This window comes from Hemitrygon akajei, chromosome 11, assembly GCF_048418815.1.
Source record: "Hemitrygon akajei chromosome 11, sHemAka1.3, whole genome shotgun sequence".
In the NCBI taxonomy this organism is placed as follows: domain Eukaryota; kingdom Metazoa; phylum Chordata; class Chondrichthyes; order Myliobatiformes; family Dasyatidae; genus Hemitrygon; species Hemitrygon akajei.
In genome coordinates this window covers 167,695,085-167,716,594 of record NC_133134.1, presented here as the reverse complement: position 1 = coordinate 167,716,594, position 21,510 = coordinate 167,695,085, and the positions used below count along the sequence as shown (strand labels likewise).

General features: G+C 42.1%; 1 long non-coding RNA gene across 1 annotated transcript in view; it reads left to right on the top strand.

Annotated features, from left to right (window-relative positions):
- LOC140736259 (uncharacterized) overlaps positions 1 to 6,351 on the top strand; it is a 9,910-nt gene extending 3,559 nt beyond the window's left edge. The window contains exons 2-3 of the long non-coding RNA XR_012100913.1: positions 5,989 to 6,113; positions 6,247 to 6,351. This is a non-coding gene — a long non-coding RNA (uncharacterized lncRNA). The remainder of the gene's footprint in view (positions 1 to 5,988; positions 6,114 to 6,246) is intronic.
- Positions 6,352 to 21,510: the final 15,159 nt, after the last annotated feature.

Sequence of the window (21,510 nt, the reverse complement as noted above, 5' to 3'; positions counted from 1 at the left end):
AACATCAGCACCAGCTGGCAGTGCAAGTCAGATTACAAGGGTTGCAACCAATGAGATAGCTCATGGTGTAACTAGAGTCTCTTTTTAACATCATCTCTTGAATTAAATACTACAGACAAGTATTGTTTCCAGCACAAGTGGGATTACGAAGTCGCTCTTCATTATGTACCATGTCATATGACAAGGGTGATCATGGTATATCCATGACCATGACTGATCTTAACAAATTTTTCTACGGAAGTGGTTTGCCATTGCCTTCTGGGCAGTGTCTTTACAAGATGGGTGGCCCCTTCCAATAACAGTACATTATACAGCCATATGTCTCACAGAGGAAGAAGTTATCAAATAGCAGGGGTAGGCAACCGTGGCTGACAAGGGAAGTTAAGGACTGCATAAAAGCCAAGGAAAGGGCATATAAGGTAGCAAAATTGAGTAGGAAGTTGGACGATTGGGAAACTTTTAAAACCCAACAAAAGACAACAGAAAAAAGGCTATAAAAAGGGAAGAGATGAAATATAAGGGCAAACTAGCCAATTATATAAAGCAGGATACTTAAAGGTTTTTTCAGTTATATAAAGAGTAAAAGGGAGGTGAGAGTTGATATTGGACCACTGGAAAATTATGCTAATGAGGTTGTAATGGGGACAGAGAAATGGCAGATGAACTGAATTAGTATTTTGCATCAGTCTTCACTGTGGAAGACACTAGCAGTGTGCCAGAGGTCTGTGAGTGTCAGGGAGCAGGAGTGAGTGCCATTGTTATTACAAAGGAAAAAGAGCAAGGTCTTAAGGTGGGTAAGTCATCTGGATCAGATGGACTGAGGAAAGTTGCTGAAGGGATAACAGATGCATTGGTCATGATCTTTCAAGCTCACTTGATTCTGGCATGGTCCCAGAGGACTGGAAAATTGCAAATGTCAGTTCATTCTTTAAGAAGGGAGGAAGGCAAAATAAATTATAAGCCAGTTAGCCTAACTTCAGTGTCTGGGAAAGCGTTGGAGTCTAATACTAAGGATGAGGTTTCGGGGTACTTGGAGACTAATGATAAAATAAGTCAAAGTCAGCATGGTTTCTGTAAAGGGAAATCTTGCCTGAAAAATCTGTTAGAATTCTTCAAGGAAGTAACAAACAGGGTGGACAAAGGCGAGGCAGTGGATGTCATTTACTTGGATTTTCAGAAGGCATTTGATAAGGTGTCACACATGAGGTTGCTTAACAAGATAAAATCCTATGATGTTGCAGGAAGGATACTGGCAGGGACATAAGAACAATGGCTGACAGCCAGGAGGCAGCAAGTGGGAATAAAAGGGCCTTTTCTGGTTGGCTGCCAGTGACTAGTGGTGTTTCTCAGGGGTCAGTATTGGGACCGCTACTTTTCACATTGTCAGTGATTTGGATAATGCAATTGATGGCTTTGTGTCAACGTTTGCAGATGATACAAAGATAGGTGGAGGGTTAGGTAGTGCTGAAGAAGCAATGTGATTGCAACAGGACTTAGACAAATTGGAATAATGGGCAAAAAAGTGGCAGATGGAATACAGTGTTGGGAAATGTATGATAATGCATTTTGGTAAAAGGATCAATAGTGCAGATTATTATCTAAATGGGGAGAAGGTTCAAACATCAGAGGTGCAAAGGGACTTAGGAGTCCTCGTACAAGACTCCCAGAAGGTTAGTTCACAGGTTGAGTCTGTGGTAAAGAAAGCAAATACAATGTTGGCATTTATTTCTAGGGGAATAGAATATAAAAGCAAGGAGATAATCCTGAGGCTTTATAAGTCACTAGTCAGACCACACTTGGAGTATTGTCAACAGTTTTGGGCTCCATATCTCAAGACAAGTTGCATTGTCATTGGAGAGAGTACAGAGGAGGTTCACGAGGATGATTCTGGGAATGAAAGGGTTAACATATGAGGAGTGTTTGGCAGCTTTGGGCCTGTACTCACTGGAATTCAGAAGAATGCACGGGGATCTCAATGAAACCTACCGAATGTTGAAAGGACTAGATCAGGTGGATGTGGAGAGGATGTTTCCTGTGGTGGGGGTATCCAGAACCAGAGGGCACAGCCTCAAAATTGAGAGGTGGCCTTTTAGAACAGAGGTAAGGAGGAATTTTTTTATCCAGAGAGTGGTGAATCTGTGGAATGCTCTGCCACAGACTGCGGAGGAGGCCAAGTCCATGGATATATTTAAAGCAGAAGTAGATAGTTTCCTGGTTGGTCATGGAATCAGTAGATAAGGTGAGAAGGCAGGTGTATGAGGTTGAGTGGGATCCAGGATCAGCCATGATGAAATAGCGGAGCAGACTCAATGGGCTGAATGGCCTAATTCTGCTCTTATGTTTTATCATCTTATGGTCTTACTGTTCAGAGATTGTCTGCTTGGCGCCAGTGGTCGCATGACCAGGACTTATGATATGCACTAAGTCAAGTCAAGCTCATATCACCATCCACCACCTACTCCCATGGCTTCACATGACCCTGATCTGGGGTGGGGGTGCTAAGCAGGCTAGCGGAGGGAAGGATTGCCTTATACCTCATTTAGTAGAGCCATATCTCAACCCGATCACCCTGAATATGCTGAACATCACGCAAAATGTTGGGGGAACTCAGCAGGTGGACAGCGTCTACGAAGAGGAGTAAACTGTCGAGCAGTCCTATCAGGACTGTGGGAAGAAAACAGAATCAGAATGTGGGGGAAGGGGAGGCAGTACCAGCTGGCAGGTTATGGATGAGAACATGTGAGGGAAAGGGAAATGTCAGCTGTTTATTCCTCTCCATAAATGCTGCCTGTTTTGTTGAGTTCCTCTTGCATTGTGTGTGTGTTACTCTGGATTTTCAGCATCTGCTGAATCTCTTGAATTTATACATCTTAAACCTTGATTTTTATAATATGTACCCACATGTTGTGTATATTTCAGCTGCTTATAAATTTACTTAAATATAAAGAGAGTTAACAGAAAAGGAAGCATTGAAGTCTTCTTTAGGAATGTAAATAATAAGTGGTTGTAAAGAGAGTGGGAGGACCAATCAGGCAGAAGACATCACTCGAATATTAATTGACTACTTTGCATTAGTCTTCAGCATGGAAGAGGATAGACGTAGTGCCTCTGTAGACAGCAAGATGCAAAGGTGATGGACAGGTGACTCTGATAAGGAGATGACACTAGAAAGGTTGTCACTTAAAGTAAACTGGTCTGGATAGGGTGTATCTTTGGTTGTCAAGAGAAATGAATGTGAATCATAGGATATAGGGAAATAGAGTAGAAATATGTCTGACAGGCATTCAATAAAAATGCTGATCCATTATTGGCCTCAGGCATTACCTTCCAGTCCTCCATAAATACAGTGAAACATAGAACAGTACAGGCCCTTCAGTCCACGAAGTTGTGCTAACTTTTAAACCTACTCTAAGATCAATCTAACCCTTCCCTCCTGTACAGTCAACACACACAAAATGCTGGTGGAACACAGCATTTTCTGTGTGTTGTTCTTTGAATTTCCAGCATCTGCAGATTTCCTCGTGTTTCCTCCTGTACAGCCCTCTATTTTTTCTTTCATCGATGTATCTAAGAGACTCTTAAATGTTCCTAATGCATCTGCCTCTCCCACCACCCCTGACACACCCACTAATCTCCATGCAAAAACCTACCTCTGACATCCCCCCTCTAGTTTCCTTCAATCAACTTAAGTTTTACCCTCTTGTATTAGCCGTTTCCACTCTCGTAAAAAATTCCCTGGCTATCCACAGGATCTATGCCTCTTATCATCTTGTACCCCTCTATCAAATCACCTCTCATCCTCCTATATCATCTGTAAAATAAAACCATGACTGATCTAATCTTTGTCTCAATGTTATTACCTTCGGTTCCGCTCTAGATACAGAGGAGGTGCCGGAGAATTGGAGAATGTGCGATAATAGGTGTAAGAGTATGCCAGGCAATTACATGCCAGGCCATTTAAGTTAGACTGCAGAGGAACCTTTAGAAACAATAATCACTTGCATAGGCACTTGCATTTGTTAAAAGCTTGACTAACTTAAATGATTGTTTATCTGAGATGGTGAGAAAGGTGAGAAAGTGTGTGTAGTAGACATCTGGCTTTGTTTCAATAAAGTCAACACAAAATGCTGGCTAGCAAAAGTGTTTTAGACTTGGAAGCAGTGTGGATGGGCAATTAGCTTAGAGGGAGAAAGGAACAGTGATGATAAATATTTAGAACTTTGACAAACTTCTACAGGTACATAGCAGAGAGTATCCTAACTAGTTGATCATGGTCAGTTATTGAAACACTGATACCCAGGAACAGAATGAGGTTATTACAGTCCGGTCCACCATAAGCAAGTTCATCCTCATTATTAAGCATATCTACAAAGAGCACCACCACAAGAAAGTAGCATCCATCACCAAGGACATCCACCATCCAGTCTATGCCCTCTTCTCACTATCGCTATCAGGAAGAGGGTGCAGGAGCCTTAAATCCCACACCACTAGCTTCAGGATCAATTATTACCCTACAACCATTAGGCTTCTGAACCAGAGTGGGTAACTTCACTCACCATAACTACAGGAGGAATGGATTCAGGCTAACCCCTTATTGACATCAATGGATCTGGGATTGAGAGGGTGAACACCTTTGAATTCCTCAGCATAAACATCACCGAGGATCTCACATGGTCAGTACACACTGGTTGTGTGGTGAAAAAAGCACGACAGCGCCTCTTTCACGTCAGACAGTTGAAGTTTGACATGTGTCCCCAAACCCTAAGGACTTTCTACAGGGGCGCAATTGAGAGCATCCTGACTGGCTGCATCACTGCCTGGTATGGGAACTGTACTTCCCTCCATCACAGGATTCTGCAGAGAGTGGTGCAGACAGCCCAGCGGATCTGTAGATGTGAACTTCCCACTATCCAGGACGTCTACAGAGACAGGTGCGTACAGAGACCATTGGGGACCCAACCACAAACTGTTCCAGCTGCTACCATCCAGGAAACGGTACCACAACATTAAGGCCAGGACCAACAGCTTCTTCCACCAGGCCAGCAGACTGATTAATTCACGCTGATACAATAATATTTCTATGTTATATTAACTGTCCTGTTGTACATAACTATTTATTACAAATGACCACAAATTACAGATTGCAGACGGAGATGTAATGTAAATATTTTTACTCCTCGTATGTGAAGGATGCGAGAAATGAAGTCAATTCAGTTCGACTACCTACACGTCAATTTCAATGTCTCTACAACATATGTTCTCAATACTGTATTAATTTTTTAATTTGCATAATTTGTCTCCTTTGTCACCTTGGTTGTTTGTCAATTTTTATTTGCGTATAGTTTCTCATAAATTCTATTGTATTTATTTTTCTGTAAATGCGAGAAGATGAATCTCAGGGTTCTATATGGTAACGTATACAGCATGCCATTTGATGATGAATTTGACTTTGACATTAGTTGTTTCTAAAGCTGGACAGGCATACTCCCAAGGGACTGAGACCACTGCGATTTTTGGTATATGTAAATGACTGAGGTAAAACTTCCACATCTGTGGATGACACATAGTTTGTAAGTGTGGCAAACTTGTTGCAAGAGGCCATAATAGGCTGGTTAGTGGTTAAACATCCTTCTCCAAGGATCATCACCTTGTCGTTCTGAAGAGGCTTGTGAGTTCCTGAGGTCCTGAGAGTGATGAGCCATGGTGCCTGGAGCTTAGCTGCTGGTAGGGACACCCATGGGATTAAGATCAAGGGGGAGGTTCCAAAGAGTGAGCCAATCAAGACCTCAGCAGTGGAGCAGGTGGGAGATGATGACACATCACACAGCAGTGAAGGCCCCAGTCGTCCTGCATTCCATGCCACTGGACCCCGACTCTGATCTGCCCACATTAAACACAATCATGCCCAAGCTTTCTCCATTAAGGGAATCTGCAGGTATTCGCAGATGTCTCTCTTCAAAGAAATTGACAGAGAATTTTGTATTACAGCTTCGTTTTGGCGAAGAACTTCCTCCAGCATTTGAAAGTTTGAAAAGATGTCGGCCTCTACTCTCGTCTTCCACGTCGGCTGTTTAGCCAAGGAAGCTTGTAATTTTTCAGCAGCATCCATAATGGTGAGTTCAGGACCTTCAATTGAAAGATTTATTTCATTCAAATGGATAAAAATATCTGCCAGATAAGCCAACCCATGGATGCAAACCCTTTCTTTTTAAACTGTTACAAGAGAGTGTTTTCTTTTTCTTTCAGAAAGAGTGAAACTTCTGTCCTTAGTTCAAACAAGCACTTCAATACTTGTCCTCTTGAAAGCCCCTGAACTTATGTGTAGTAGAGAAACGCTTCATGTTCTGCACCCATTTCTTGACAAAGTCTTTTAAAAATGCAATTATTCAGAGACCTGCTTCTAATAAAGTTGATGACTTTTATGGCTGTTGACAAAACTTCTTTCAGGGTTGTTGAAGAGTCTTTGTTACCTGTGTATGTCTGTGTAAAAACAATGAGTGAAGATGACATGGGGAGCTTCCTTTTCACTAAAGTAGCAAAACCAGATGTAGTACCAAGCATCGCAGGAGCTCCATCTGTGCAAAGAATGTTAAGATTTCTTTCCAGTCAAAGTTTTGTCTGGCAAAAAAACTTTTTACCATTTCCAAAATGTCGACGGCCTTTGTGGTTTTCAAAAGGGACATACAAAATAAAGATTCTTCTTCAATGGCATCAGCGTGTGCATAATAAACAAAAACAAAAATCTGACTACATTGAGAGAGGTCTGTAGTTTCATCCAGTTGCATACCGAATTGGAATTGCAAGGCTGTCAATTCCTCAAAGATCTGCTTCAAATTCTAAAAAAAGATCAGCTATTCTCAAACGTATCACATCATTTGATAATGGAACCACTTCCAGTTATTTCCTTTGTTCCAGTCCACAACTAGCTCGACCATTTCCAGTGCACATGGCTTTACTAAACTCTTCCCAACAGTGTGGGGCTTCTTTTGCTTGGCAATCCAGTAAGCAGTTTGATAGGATGTTTCAAGAAAAGGTTTTGTGAAATGGCAAATCCAAGTTTTGGAAGTGTTAAATTGAGCTTTCTTCGCAGGAAAAAGCTCCACATCTTTAGATGCATTTTCAAAATGGACAGACATGAGGTGCTCCTTCAGTTTTACTGGCTTCATACTTTGATTTGCAAGAATTATTCTGCACAAAAATAACTGTGGCTTTTTGTGTCCCATCGTGTCCATTAATGCAAATGAAACCATATACTACATGGTGTTCATCATACTTACGTTTCTTCAGTTCTTCAAATTCAATTGGATCGATAAAAAATAATTAAATTAAGATTAAAAAAAATAGATTCAATTGACATTTTTTGAAACTCAATATTTTTGTATGAGTTTTTAAGTAATTTGGTAAATCTGCAAGGAAATAAGTAATCTCAATGTAATTAAGTGAAGTGTAAGATACTTAAGAAATTTGTATGCCAAGTAAGTAAACTAAGGCAGGTTTTACTACTTATCCAAAGAGTTAACACTTTAAGCGACTTTTAGACACTTGGATAGCTGCAAGGATTACTGCAGGAGTTCAGGCATCATTTCCTTCCTGGAAACTTAGCTATTGTTGTGCATGGAGTCGTGTGGTATTACAAAAGGCTGCATGGCCTTATGGAGAGTTAAGAATTCTCATTTGAATTGTCCAGTTTTGCAAAACTTTAAAAGACTTTTTAAAAAGCACCCACCTCCTTATACTCATTGATCAACAAGCAACTGTAGATCGGGAATAATGGAGAGTAATATGTCTGGGTCACATGAGAACAAGGGACCACCATTTGGTGGCTGAACAGCTACTAGGCACATGGCTGCCCGATAGCCGGTCAGCTTCATTGCACAAGCGTCTGCAGACAGGAAGACTGCGATCACATTTGATCTAGTGGCAGGCCATAATTTCAAAGCAGTGATGGGCATGTGCTGTAAGTAAGATGATGAGAGGCATTGATCGTGTGGATAGTCAGAGGTTTTTTCCCTGGGCTGAAATGGCTAACACGAGAGGGCACAGTTTTAAGGTGCTTGGAAGCAGGTACAGAGGAGATGTCAGGGGTAAGTTTTTTACTCAGAGAGTGGTGAGTGCGTGGAATGGGCTGTCAGCAACAGTGGTGGAGGCGGATACGATAGGGTCTTTTAAGAGACTCCTGGACAGGTACATGGAGCTCAGAAAAACAGAGGGCTATGAGTAACCCTAGGCAATTTCTAAGCTTTGATAGATAGATAGATAGATAGATAGATAGATACTTTATTCATCCCCATGGGGAAATTCAACTTTTTTTCCAATGTCCCATACACTTGTTGTAGCAAAACTAATTACATACAATACTTAACTCAGTAAAAAATATGATATGCATCTAAATCACTATCTCAAAAAGCATTAATAATAGCTTTTAAAAAGTTCTTAAGTCCTGGCGGTTGAATTGTAAAGCCTAATGGCATTGGGGAGTATTGACCTCTTCATCCTGTCTGAGGAGCATTGCATCAATAGTAACCTGTCGCTGAAACTGCTTCTCTGTCTCTGGATGGTGCTATGTAGAGGATGTTCGGAGTTTTCCATAATTGACCGTAGCCTACTCAGCGCCCTTCGCTCAGCTACCGATGTTAAACTCTCCAGCACTTTGCCCACGACAGAGCCCGCCTTCCTTACCGGCTTATTAAGAAGTGAGGCGTCCCTCTTCTTAATGCTTCCTCCCCAACACGCCACCACAAAGAAGAGGGCGCTCTCCACAACTGACCTATAGAACATCTTCAGCATCTCACTACAGACATTGAATGACGCCAACCTTCTAAGGAAGTATAGTCGACTCTGTGCCTTCCTGCACAAGGCATCTGTGTTGGCAGTCCAGTCTAGCTTCTCGTCTAACTGTACTCCCAGATACTTGTAGGTCTTAACCTGCTCCACACATTCTCCATTAATGATCACTGGCTCCATATGAGGCCTAGATCTCCTAAAGTCCACCACCATCTCCTTGGTCTTGGTGATATTGAGACGCAGGTAGTTTGAGTTGCACCATATCACAAAGTCCTGTATCAGTTTCCTATACTCCTCCTCCTGTCCATTCCTGACACACCCCACTATGGCCCCACTTTGTGGGTCGAAGGGCCTGTATTGTGCTGTAGGTTTTCTGTGTTTCTATGTTCTATGTAAACGCTAATCTGTGATATTTGTAACAGCTGTATTGTGACATGAAAATATTTGTGATATCTATTGGTGTCACAGGTGCTGCTAATACTGCTGTGGTTTGTTGCCTACATCCATAATTGATGGAAATGCTGAATTTCAGTTGGAGGTTAGTGAAAATAAAGATATAATTTTTTTTCCCATCCAAGTTCATGGACACCCTGGAATCAATCCATAGACCCTCGAGGGTCTGTGGACTCCAGGTTAAGAACCCCTCCCTTAGGAGGAAATTATCCTCTGGTAAACCGCACTACTACTGGACAAGGCAAACACCATTTAAGAGAAATTGCTTGTAACTCTGTACTGGAAAATGAGTTCCTTCAGCATTTTATGTGTTGTGTTACTCTAAGTCTGCAGCATCCACAGAATCTCTTGTGTTTAAGGGCAAATGATAAAGATTAGATGGCACAGTTCTGGTGGGTGTGCAGGAACTAAGGGATCTGAATGAACATGTGCAAACATTCTTCAGCGTGGCAGGACATGTTGCAATAATGGTTGGGAATGCATTTGGGATTCCAGGATTCATTAACTCAAAGTTCAAAGTAAATCTGATTGTCAAACTGCATATAAGTCACCATATGCAACCCTGAGATTCATTTTCATGTGGGCATACTCAATAAATCTATAGAATAATAACAATAACAGAATCAATGAAAGACTGCCCAACTAGGGTGTTCAACCAGAGTGCAGAAAACAATTAACTGTGAAAATACAAGAAGAAGGAATAATAGTAATAAATACTAACTTACTGCCTGTTATTCCGCTGACATTTAGGGCAGCAGTAAAGATCCTCCATCTCTGGCGGTGTTCAGGGCTTCCTTCACCGTGTCAGTAGATTCCTCTCGGTTTTCACTACTGTCAGTCATGAAGTACTGGGTGGAAACTCAGGAATGCCATCACACTCAGATGTAGAAGGGTTCTTCATTGCTGTTTCTGTAGCAGTTTTGTTTTACCAGTCAGGGTTGTTAGCTCTAAGCTGAACCCCCGAACCTTTCTTAGTCTGGCCTCTACCCTTTGACCTGTTTGGCCTGGGTGATCCTACCAAGAGCCAAAGCATAAAACCCTGACTCCAGCCAACATTGCTCTCCAGGTCATTGAGCCACCCAAGCCTGCAAACCATGACAACATTCGGTTCCTCTTGGAGGAATAATAAATAAATAAGCAGTAAATATCGAGACCATGAGATGAAGAGTACTTGAAAGTGAGTCCATTGTTTGTAGGAGCATTTCAATGATGGGGCAAGTGAGGTTGAGTGAAGAGTTCAAGAGCAAGAACTGATGCATAGAGTATAAATGCAGGCAGGTTACAGTGAACCTGTGCAGAATACTGATTATGACACACAAGAGTATTGTGTTTAATTTCGGTCAGCACACTTCAGGGAGCATTTGAAGGTCCTGGACGAAGCAGAAAAAAAGATTTACTAGAATGCTTCCAGTGGTGATGAATTTCAACAAAAGGATTCAACTAGAAAATCCAGGGTTCTCTAAGAAGATTGAGATGATATTTGATAGTGATGCACTGTACAATTCACATTCAAGGACCAGGGGCAATGCATGGTTTTTAAATTTTGAGAATTTAGGGAATATGTGAGCAAGATCCTTTTTTACTCAGAGAGTAAGTATGTCAGAAATTCGCTGCCTTTAATGGAGATTGAAACAGAATAAAACAAGTGGTTCAAAGGGAATTGGGTTGGCATTTGAGAGAAAGCAGTTGTTGCAGTTAGTGTGATGCCAGAGACTTAGGCTCAATTCCTGCCGCTGTCTGTAAGGAGTTGGTACGTTCTCCCCATGACCGTGTGGGTTTCTCCTGGGTGCTCCCGTTCCCTCCCACTTTCCAAACCCGTTTGGGTTGGTAGGTTAATTGGTCATAATGGTGCATTAGGCAGCACTGCTTTTTGGGCCAGATGAACCTGTTATTGTGCTGTATCTCTGAACAAAAAAGAAAAGTATTTTATTTTTATTTTATTTAAAGATACAATGTGGAACAGGCCCTTCCAGCCCAACAAACTGCCCACCCAGCAACGCACCAATTTAACCTTAGCCTGATCACAGGACAACATGCAATGACCAATTAACCTACCAATTAGTACGTCTTTGGACTGTGGGAGGAGACCACAGCACCCGGAGGAAACCCACACGGTCACTGAGAGAACGTACAAACTTTCTTACAGAGGACGCCAGAACTGCACTCTGAATTCCAGCTGTAATTGCATCACACTTTTGTGTTACCATGGTACCCCCACGAAATAAAATAATGGAAACGAGAAGGAAGGAAGGAATGGAAAGGACAGTACTGCTCCACTACAAGCTGGTGAGAATTTGTTGGGTCAAAATGGACTTGTGTGTCATGATAATTCTTGGAAATATTGGTAAATTAAGTTCATAAATTGGTTTATTGTTACATGTATCAAGGTACTGTAACAATAACAAAGACTGAAACATGGAACTTAGAGGATGGGATATGAGAATAGCGATGCTGTATACAGAGGGAGAGCCATACAGATTGAGAGATGGAGATACAGTGAGATAAGGAGGGAGAAGCTAGGAAGTTCAGGGTTTCATACTTGATCAAGGAAATGGGTATTTATTTTGGAAGTGTGAGAATGAACCACATAGGCCCGATGTCTTTACGTCTGCAAGTGGGCCAAGGATGTTCCTGCAGGTTGGTAAGTCATGGGTTCGGAGGCCCATGCGAGCCCAGAGTTCATGGACAAGTTTCAAAATCCTGCGATCAGCGAACCCTGGGGTTAATACTGAAGGTGAAAGTCAGAAGTCGAGGAGTCTGGAAGTCAAGGCCCAATGGTCAAAACCACCCGGTGTGTTTGGTAGTTGGAGGCCAAATATCTACAGATCGGCAGGTCCAGGACAGATTCTGAGGTTGGAGGCCTGTTTATATGTGTGAGTGGGAGAAGGAGAGAGGGAGGAAGGGGGCTTGTTTTACTGTTGTTGGTTTGTTTTGTTGTGTTCTGTGTTGTTCTGGCGAACGCTGTGGACATGCTATGTTGGTGCAGAAATGTATTGCGATACTTGCAGGCTGCCCCCAGCACATCCTTTAGGTTGTGTTGGTTGTTAGCACAAATGATGCATCTCACTGCATGTTTTGATGTGGATGCGATAAATAAGTTAATCTGGTCTGAATATGAAAGGATCCTTGCAACTACAGAATGGTGTTTACATTTGAAGGAACAGATGCTGGCTGTTCATCGTCATTTTCTGTTCTTAGGCCATGCCTTGGGATTGAGGATGATGTACACATGCCACCTGAGGAGAGGCCATGCTACAGTGTGAGGCTCAGCTTGCTGCTGGACCCCGAGAGAGAGACAATTTGTAGTATGCCTACAAAATGGCTTTTTAGAGCAGCTTGTGGTTGAACCCATGAGTGGAAAGGCAATTCTGGATTGGGTGTTGTGTAATGAACCAGATTTGATTAGTGAGTTTAAGGTAAAGGAACCCTTAGGAGGCATTGATCATAACACGATAAAATTTGATAGAATATCAAGCAAAAGGCAGGACGATGCAACTGTGGCTGACAAGGGAACTCAAAGCCAACATAAGAGTGAAAGAGAGGGCATCTAATAAAGCAATAATTAATGGGAAGTTAGAGGATTGGGAAACTTTTAAAAAGCTGTAAGGAGGGAAATGGTGAAATAAGAAGGTAAGCTAGCCAATAATGTCAAAAAGAATATCATTTTTTTCAGATATATAAAGAGTGAAAGAAAGACGAGAGTATATACTGTACTGCAGAAAATGTCGCTGGAGTTTAGTAATGGGGATAAGGAAATGGCAGACAAACTGAATAAGTATTTTGCATCAGTTTTCACGTTGGAATGCACTAGCAGTATGCAGGAGTGTCACGGGACATAAGTGAGTACAGTTGCAATTGCTAGGGAGAAGGCGTGAAGGTAGATAAGTTACCTGGAAAGATGATTTACACCCCTAGCTTCTGAGGCACATTCTAAAATAGGCCAAACTCAGCATGATTTCCTTAAGGGAAAATCTTGCCTGACAAATTTGTTGGAATTCTTTGAGGAAATAACAGGCAGGATAGACAAAGGAGAATCGATGAACGTTTTGTACTTTGATTTTCAAAATGCCTTTGACAAGGTGCCACTCATGAGGCAGTTTAACAAGTTAAGAGCCCATGGTATTATAGGAAAGATATTAGCAGGACAGAGCAGGATGCAAAGAGTGGGAATAAAGGGAGCCTTTTCTGTCTGGCTGAGGTAACTAGCGGTGTTCTATAGGGGTTAATGTTGGGACCACTTATTTTTATGTTTATCAAGACTCCATCAGCCTTTGCCTGAAATACACCCAGTGACCTGGCCTCCACAGACATCTGTAGCAACCAATTCACTGACTCACCACTCTCTGGCTTAAGAAATTCCTCCTTATTTCCAATCTAAATGGGCGTCCCTCTACTCTGAGGTTGTATCCTCTGGTCCTAGACTCCCCTCCCCCCACTATAGGAAACATCCTCTCCACATCCACTCTACCTAGGCCTTTCAAAAAGATTCTCCCCTTCTTCTAAAATTCCAGTGAGTACAGGCCCAGAGCCATCAAACGCTCCTCATATGATAAGCCTTTCATTTTGAAAATCATGAGCTACGCTTCAACCCGTTCCTATTTCAGCATATCTTTTCTTAGACAGCAAGCTCAAAACTGCTCACAATACTCCAAGTGAGGCCCCACAAGTGCCCTGTAAAGCCTCAGCATTACATTTTTGCTTTTACATTCTGGTCCTCTTGAAATGAATTTGCATTTGCCTTCCTTACCACCCACTCAACCTGAAAGTTAACCCCTAGGGAATCCTGGAAGAGAACTCGGAAATCCTTTTGCACCTCAGATTTTTGAAATTTCTCCCCTTTTAGAAAATACCTTTCTATTCATTCTACAAAAGTGCATGACCATACACCTCCCAACACTGTATTCCATCCATTTTCTTTCATTCCAACATACTCAATAAACCCATAATAGAATCAATGGAAGACCACATCAACTGGGGATTCAACCAGTGTGCAAAAGACAAGAAGCTTTGGAAATAAAAAAAGAAAGAATAATAAACAATAAATAAATAAATAGTTAGATTGATAAATAAATAAATAAGCAATACATATCAAGAACTTTAGATGAACAGTCCTTGAAAGTGAGTCCATAGTCTGTGGAAACATTTCTGAGATGAAGCAAGTGAAATTGAGCGAAGTTGTCCCCTTTAGTTCAGGAGCCTGATGGTTGAGGGTTACTGATTCTGGTGGTATGAATTCTGAGGTTCCTGCATCTTCTTCCTGATGGCAGCAGTGAGAAGAGAGCATGTCCTGGGTGGTGGGGGTCCCTGATGATGGTTGCTGCTTCCCTGTGACAACACTGTTTAGATGTGCTCAATGGTGGGGAGGACTTTACCCGTGATGGACTGAGCCGTATCCACTAATTTTTGTAAGATTTTCCATTCAAGGGCTTTGATGCTTCCATACCAATTTTTCAATTTTGTCAATTTTGAAAAAAGTTGAGTTTAAAGGTTCCCTCTCAAAAAAAAGATCAAGAATTACTTCCTCTTAACTTTTTTGATAAATTGGTTTTGATACTATTAAGTGAAGAATTGATCTAATATTGATTAGCATGTGCAGTTCGTGGTTATTGCAAAGTTGAGACTGGAATAGAAGTGAAGAAAGCAAGAAATATATTCAGGAAAAGGAAGATATTTATGCAAATAAAGCTGTCAAATTATCTCAGTTCATCTTAGAGGGAGCTAACAATTATTATGACAAGTTAATCTAGGAGTGCATGTTCTTGAAATACAGAGTAACTGTTAAATAGAATGGAATAGACACTAATGAAACTGGAATGAAAAGCAACTGCACATCACTGACTGAAAACATGAGCTTAATGTCACAGAGAGGATAATATACAGACAGAGACAGACAGACAGAGGAGCGAAGACCAAGCCACCAATGAGCCTGATATTATACTGAGCAGCTATAATCAGTAGCAACTTTATTACATACCCAGTGCACTTAATAAAGTGGCTGCTCGGTGTATGTCCATGGCCTTCTGCTGCTGTAGCCCATCTACTTCAAGATTTGATGTGTTGTGCATTCAGAGGTGTTGTAGCGTGTAGTTATTTGAGTTACTGTCGCCTTCCTGTCAGCTTGAACCAGTCTGGCCATTCTCCTCTGACCTCTCTCATTAACAAGGCATTTGCGCCCACAGAACTGACACTCGTTGGATGTTTTTTTGTTAATCGCACTGTTCTCTGTAAACTCCAGAGACTACTGTGCATGAAAATCCCAGGAGATCAGCGGTTTGTGAAATATTCAAACCACCACCAACAACCTTTCTGCAGTCAGAGTCACTTAGATCACATTTCTGCCCTATTCTGAACAACAACTGAACCTCTTGACCATGTCTGCAAGCTTTTATGCATTGAGTTGCTGCCACATGATTGGCTGATTAGATATTTGCATTAACGAGCAGGTGTACCTAATGAAGTGACCACAGAGTGTATATCTTGATTACAAAGGCCTGTGGATTAATATGATTAACTACAACTGCTACCAATTATATCACTTCACCAACTGTAAAATATCAGTGTAATCGTCTAACCTGACAGCTGCACTGAATGGAACTGAACCAGGCTGTGGCTGCACACCTCAATGACTGAAACATTTCAGACTGAATGCAGTTAATGCAATACAAATGTGTCTTAACACACAGTTATTGCATTATATGCGTTGATTACGCTGACAATCGCAGTCTTTGCATGTGCTGGCTGTTTGGAGCACATGATAGCATAGTAGTTAGCACAACGCTTTACAGCACCAGCGACCCAGGTTCAATTTCTGAAGCGTCTGTAAGGAGCTTGTACGTCCTCCCTGTGACCACGTGGGTTTCCTCCGGGTGCTCCGGTTTCCTCCCACATTTCAAAGACGTACTGGTTAGTAGGTTAAATGGTCATGTAAATTGTCCCATGATTAGACTTGGACTAAATCGGGGGTTGCTGGGCAGCGTGGCTTAAAGGGGCAGAGGGGCCTTTTCCATTCTGTATCTGAATAAATACATAAACTCGTATAAAAGAGGTCGGTTAGAAGGAGAAAGAGGAGAGGACATGTACAGAGAGAATGAAAGAGCTGAAGCCTTTAAAAGCAGTTTGGATCGGTACCTGGATACCGGGGGTGGAAGGCTATGGTCCCGGTACAGGTCGACGGGACAAGCAGAATAACACTGAACTAATCATCGAACACAAGTCATGGACTCACTTTCAAGGACTCTACAACTCACGTTCTCAGTATTATTTATTTGTTTGCCTGATTATTTATTGTATTTGCACAGTTTGTCTTCTTTTGTACATCAACTGCTTATTAGTCTTTCTGCAGTTTTTCACTTACTCTACTGTATTTCTTTGTTCTACAGAAGATGAATTTCAGGGTAGTATATGGAGGCATATAGATACTGTACTTAGATAAAAAATTTCTTTGAACTTTGAATAACAGGTCGGCATAGATTAGCAGGGCTGAAGAGCCTGTTTCTGTGCTGTAGGACTTTATAACTCTAAGGCACAGCCACCCGTGCGGGGCTGAAGGGAAGTGAACATGTACAAAAGACCCCATTTCCTAGAGGTTTGCAGGTACAGGGAGATTAGAGTTATAGAGTCATAGAATTGTACAGCGCAGAGTAAGCCCTACAAAGTTCATAGTAAATTTATTATCAAAGTGCAGATAAGCCTGAGATACTGGAAAAAAACTGTCCAGTGGTCAAACTCATTCATGTCAACCAAGATGTCTATCCAAACGAGTCTCATTTGCCTGTATTTGTCCCTTATCTCTCAACACCTGACTCAGGTTCAGTTTCGGATCCCCTTGCCACATTGAAACATGCTGGCCGGTGGTGTAGTGGCATCAGCACTGGTCTTCGAGTCGAGTGGTCCCAGGTTCGAATCCAGCCAGCCCTCGCACGCTTTCCATCCGTGCTGGGTTGAGCAATGGCAAATCGTAAATGGCAAGGTTGCTGCCCAATGTGTCAGAAGGCACGGAGAGGAACGATATTGAAAGACACAGTGAAATGCATTGTTTGCGTTAACAACCAGTACAGGCTATGGATGTGCTGGGGGCAGCCCACAAGTTTCATCACACATTCTGGTTCAGTCATACTTTTATAAACTAGCTGACATTGAGATTCTGTGATTTTTAAAGCAAAAGTTCTGTTATACTTAAAGAAAAGATAAAGATTATATTTATTGGTCACATATACATAAAAGCATACAGTGAAATGCATTGTCTTGCACCGAGTCACATCAGTGAGGATGGTGCTGGGCAGCCCGCTGGCAGCCTGATCCTTTTCTTGAGCAGAAACCCATTCATGCAGCTCACATTCCATAAGTGAGTCAGATATGGGACCATCTGTATTTCTGAACAAGTGGATCACCGAGGTTTTACTGTACTGAGGGAGCATTATTTCTCACATGTACATCGAAACATACAGCGGAGTGTGCTGTTTGTGTTAACAACCAACACAGTCCAGGGACATGCTGGGGGTGGCCCACAAGTGTCACCACACTTCCGGCACCAACACAGCGTGCCCACAACTCAGTAACCCTGACCCGTACGTCTCTGGAATGTGGGAGCAAAGTGGAGCACCTGGAGGAAAGTAACGCAGACTCCTCACTGGCACTGGTGGGAACTGAAGCCTGATTGCTGATCGCTGACTTGTGCTTTAAAGCAATTGAACTCACCACCCCACTGGTTTTAGATCTTTATCTCAAAGATCAAATTTCAAAAGTAAATTTTATTACCAGAGTACATATATGTCACCACATACAACCCTGAGATTCATTTTCCTGTGGGTTTACTCAGCAAATCTATAGAATAGTAATATAACAGGATCAATGAAAGATCAGAGTGCAGAAGACAACAAACTGTAAATACAAATATAGATAAATAACAATAAATATCGAGAACATGAGATGAAGAATCCTTCAAAGTGAGTCCATAGGTTGTGGGAATATTTCAGTAATGAAGCAAGTGAATTTGAGTGAAGTTATGCCCTCTGGTTCAAGAGCCTGATGGTTGTAGGAACCTGGTGGTGTGAGTCCTAAGGCTCCTGCACCTCCTTCCTGATGGCAGCAGTGGGAAGAGAGCACGGCCTGGGTGGTGGGTGGTCTCTGATGATGGATACTGCTATCCTGCAACAGCGTTTCAATGTGCCAATGGTAGATGTGCAACTTTTTACTTCTATAAGAAACAGGTCTACTAACTCTCAAATATTCGCTTAAGTTGTATTACCACACGTTCGGGCCAAAAATACACAGAAGGCAAATTGCAAGGAGCAAGGAATTACAAACAATGAGATGAATAACCAATAAAGATGTTTCAGCAATGTTGATTGAAGGATGAGTGATGGTCAGGTTGGAGATCCTCTGCTCCGCCAAGTGTCGTCTTACTTCCGGTGCCAACATAGCATGCCCACAACTTACTAATCCTAACCAAACATCTTTGGAATATGGAAGCAAACTGGAGCACTGAGAGGAAGCCCACACAATCATGGAGAGAACATGGAAACTCCTTATAGATAACGACAGGAACTGAATCACCAAATTATCACTGCTGCTGTATAGCATTGCAGTAACCACGACTCTACTGTGCAGCTTGTGGTAATTCATTTTCTGATGTGAGTAATGTGAATCAGTGAACTTCAATATTTAAATTAAACTCTGTTATAATCAGGTCATTCTAGGCAGCGTCATCAATGGAGACCGATTATAATCATTATGCGCTGTGTTGTATGACATGGGTGATCATGGTCTTTCCATGACAATGTTGTTCTTGCCAAATTTTTCTACAGAAGTGGTTTGCCATTGCCTTCTTCTGGACAATATCTTTACAAGATGGGTGACCCCAGTCATTATCAATACTCTTCAGAGATTGTCTGCCTGGCGTCAGTGGTCACATAACTAAGACTTGTCATATGTACCAGCTGCTCATACAACCATCCACCTCCTGCTTCCATGGCTTCACTCGACCCTGATTGAAGGGCTGAGCAGATGCTACACCTTGTCCAAAGGTGACCTACAAGCTAGCTGAGAGGAGGAGCACCTTACACCTCTGTTGGTAGAGACTTATCTCCACCCTGCCACCCAGTATTTAAATAAAAGTCTCTGATTAACTTAATCGGGACATTTTAGGCAGCATTATCAGTGGAGAGTGATGCACTGATTAAAACTAAAAGTTGTACTGTTGTTGAATGAAGTGAATGAAATACATGAGGACATAATTTTGAGGTGATGGGAGGAAAATATGTCAGAGATCATGGAGATGTGAGGAGAAAGATCTTAACTACAGATATATAATATGATAAGATGCATAGGTGGAGTGGACAGCCAGAGACTCTTCACAAACAAGCATTTAATACCATCATTCCCACAATCCTGATTGAGAAGTTGCAGAACCTGGGCCTCTGTACCTCCCAATGCAATTAGATGCTCGACTTCCTAACTGGAAGACCACAATCTGTGCAGATTGGTGATAACATCTCCTCACTGACAATCAACACTGGTGCACCACAAGGGTATGTGCTTAGTCCACTGCTGTACTCTCTATATACACATGACTGTGTGGCTAGGCATAGCTCAAATACCATCTGTAAATTTGCTGATGATACAACCATTGTTGGTAGAATCTCAGGTGGTGACAAGAGGGCATACAGGAGCGAGATATGCCAACTAGTGGAATGGTGCCGCAGCAACAACCTGGCACTCAACGTCAGTAAGACAAAAGAACTGACTGTGGGCTTCAGGAAGGGTAAGACGAAGGAGCACATACCAATCCTCATAGAGGGATCAGAAGTGGAGAGAGTGAGCAGTTTCAAGTTCCTGGGTGTCAAGATCTCTGAGGATCTAACCTGGTCCCAACATATCGATGCAGTTATAAAGAAGATAAAGAGAGCCGCTATACTTCATTAGGAGTTTGAAGAGATTTGGCATGTCAACAAATACACTGAGAAACTTCTATTGATGCACCATGGAGAGCATTCTGACAGACTGCATCACTGTCTCGTATGAGGGTCTACTGCACAGAACCAAAAGAAGCTGCAGAAGGTTGTAAATCTAGTTGGCTCCATCTTGGGTACTAGCCTACAAAGTACCCAAGACATCTTCAGGGAGGCAGCATCCATTATGAAGGACCTCCAGCACCCAGGGAATGCCCTTTTCTCACTGTTACCATCAGGTAGGAGGTACAGAAGCCTGAAGGCACACACTCAGTGATTCAGGAACAGCTTCTTCCCCTCTGCCACCTGATTCCTAAATGGACATTGAACCAGTGAACACTACCTCATTTTTAAAATATATATTATTTGAGTTTTGCATGATTTTTAATCTATTCAATATACGTATACTGTAATTGATTTACTTATTTATTATTATTTTATTATTTTTTTCTTCTTCTTCTATATTATGTATTGCATTGAACAGCTGCTACTAAGTTAACAAATTTCACAACACATGCTGGTAATAATAAACCTGATTCTGATTCTGAAAATTGGCAGATGCTGGAAATCCAGGCAACACACACAAAGTGGTGAAGGAACTCAATAGGCTGTGGAAGAGAGTACAGTCGACATTTCATAGAAACATAGAAAGCCTACAGCATAATACAGGGCCATTGGCCCACAATGCTGTGCCGAACATGTCCTTAACTGAGAAATTACCTAGGGTTACCCATAGCCCTCTATTTTTCTAAGCTCCATGTACCTATCCAGGAATCTCTTAAAAGACCCTATCGCATTTGCCTCCACCACCGTTGCCAGCAGCCCATTCCACGCACTCACACTCTCTGCATCAAAAACTTACCCCTGACATCTCCTCTCTACCTACTTCCAAGCACCTTAAAACTGTGTTCTCTCATGCTAGTCATTTCAGCCCTGGGGAAAAGCCTCTGACTATCCACACGATCAATGCCTCTCATCACCTTATCTCTATCAGGTCACCTCTCATCCTCCGTTGCTCCAAGGAGAAAAGGCAGAGTTCACTCAACCTATTCTCATAAGGCACGCTCCCCAATCCCAGCAACATCCTTGTAAATCTCCTCTGCACCCTTTCTATGGTTTCCACATCCTTCCTGTAGTGAGGTGACCAGAACTGAGCACAGTACTCCAAGTGGGGTCTGACCAGGGTCCCATAAAGCTGCAACACTCAGTCGCTTCCTAAACTCTATCCTACGATTGATGAAGGGCAATGCACCGTATGCTTTCTTAAACACAGAGTCAACCTTTCGGGCCGAGACCCTTCGACAGGACTGTACTTTTTTTCATA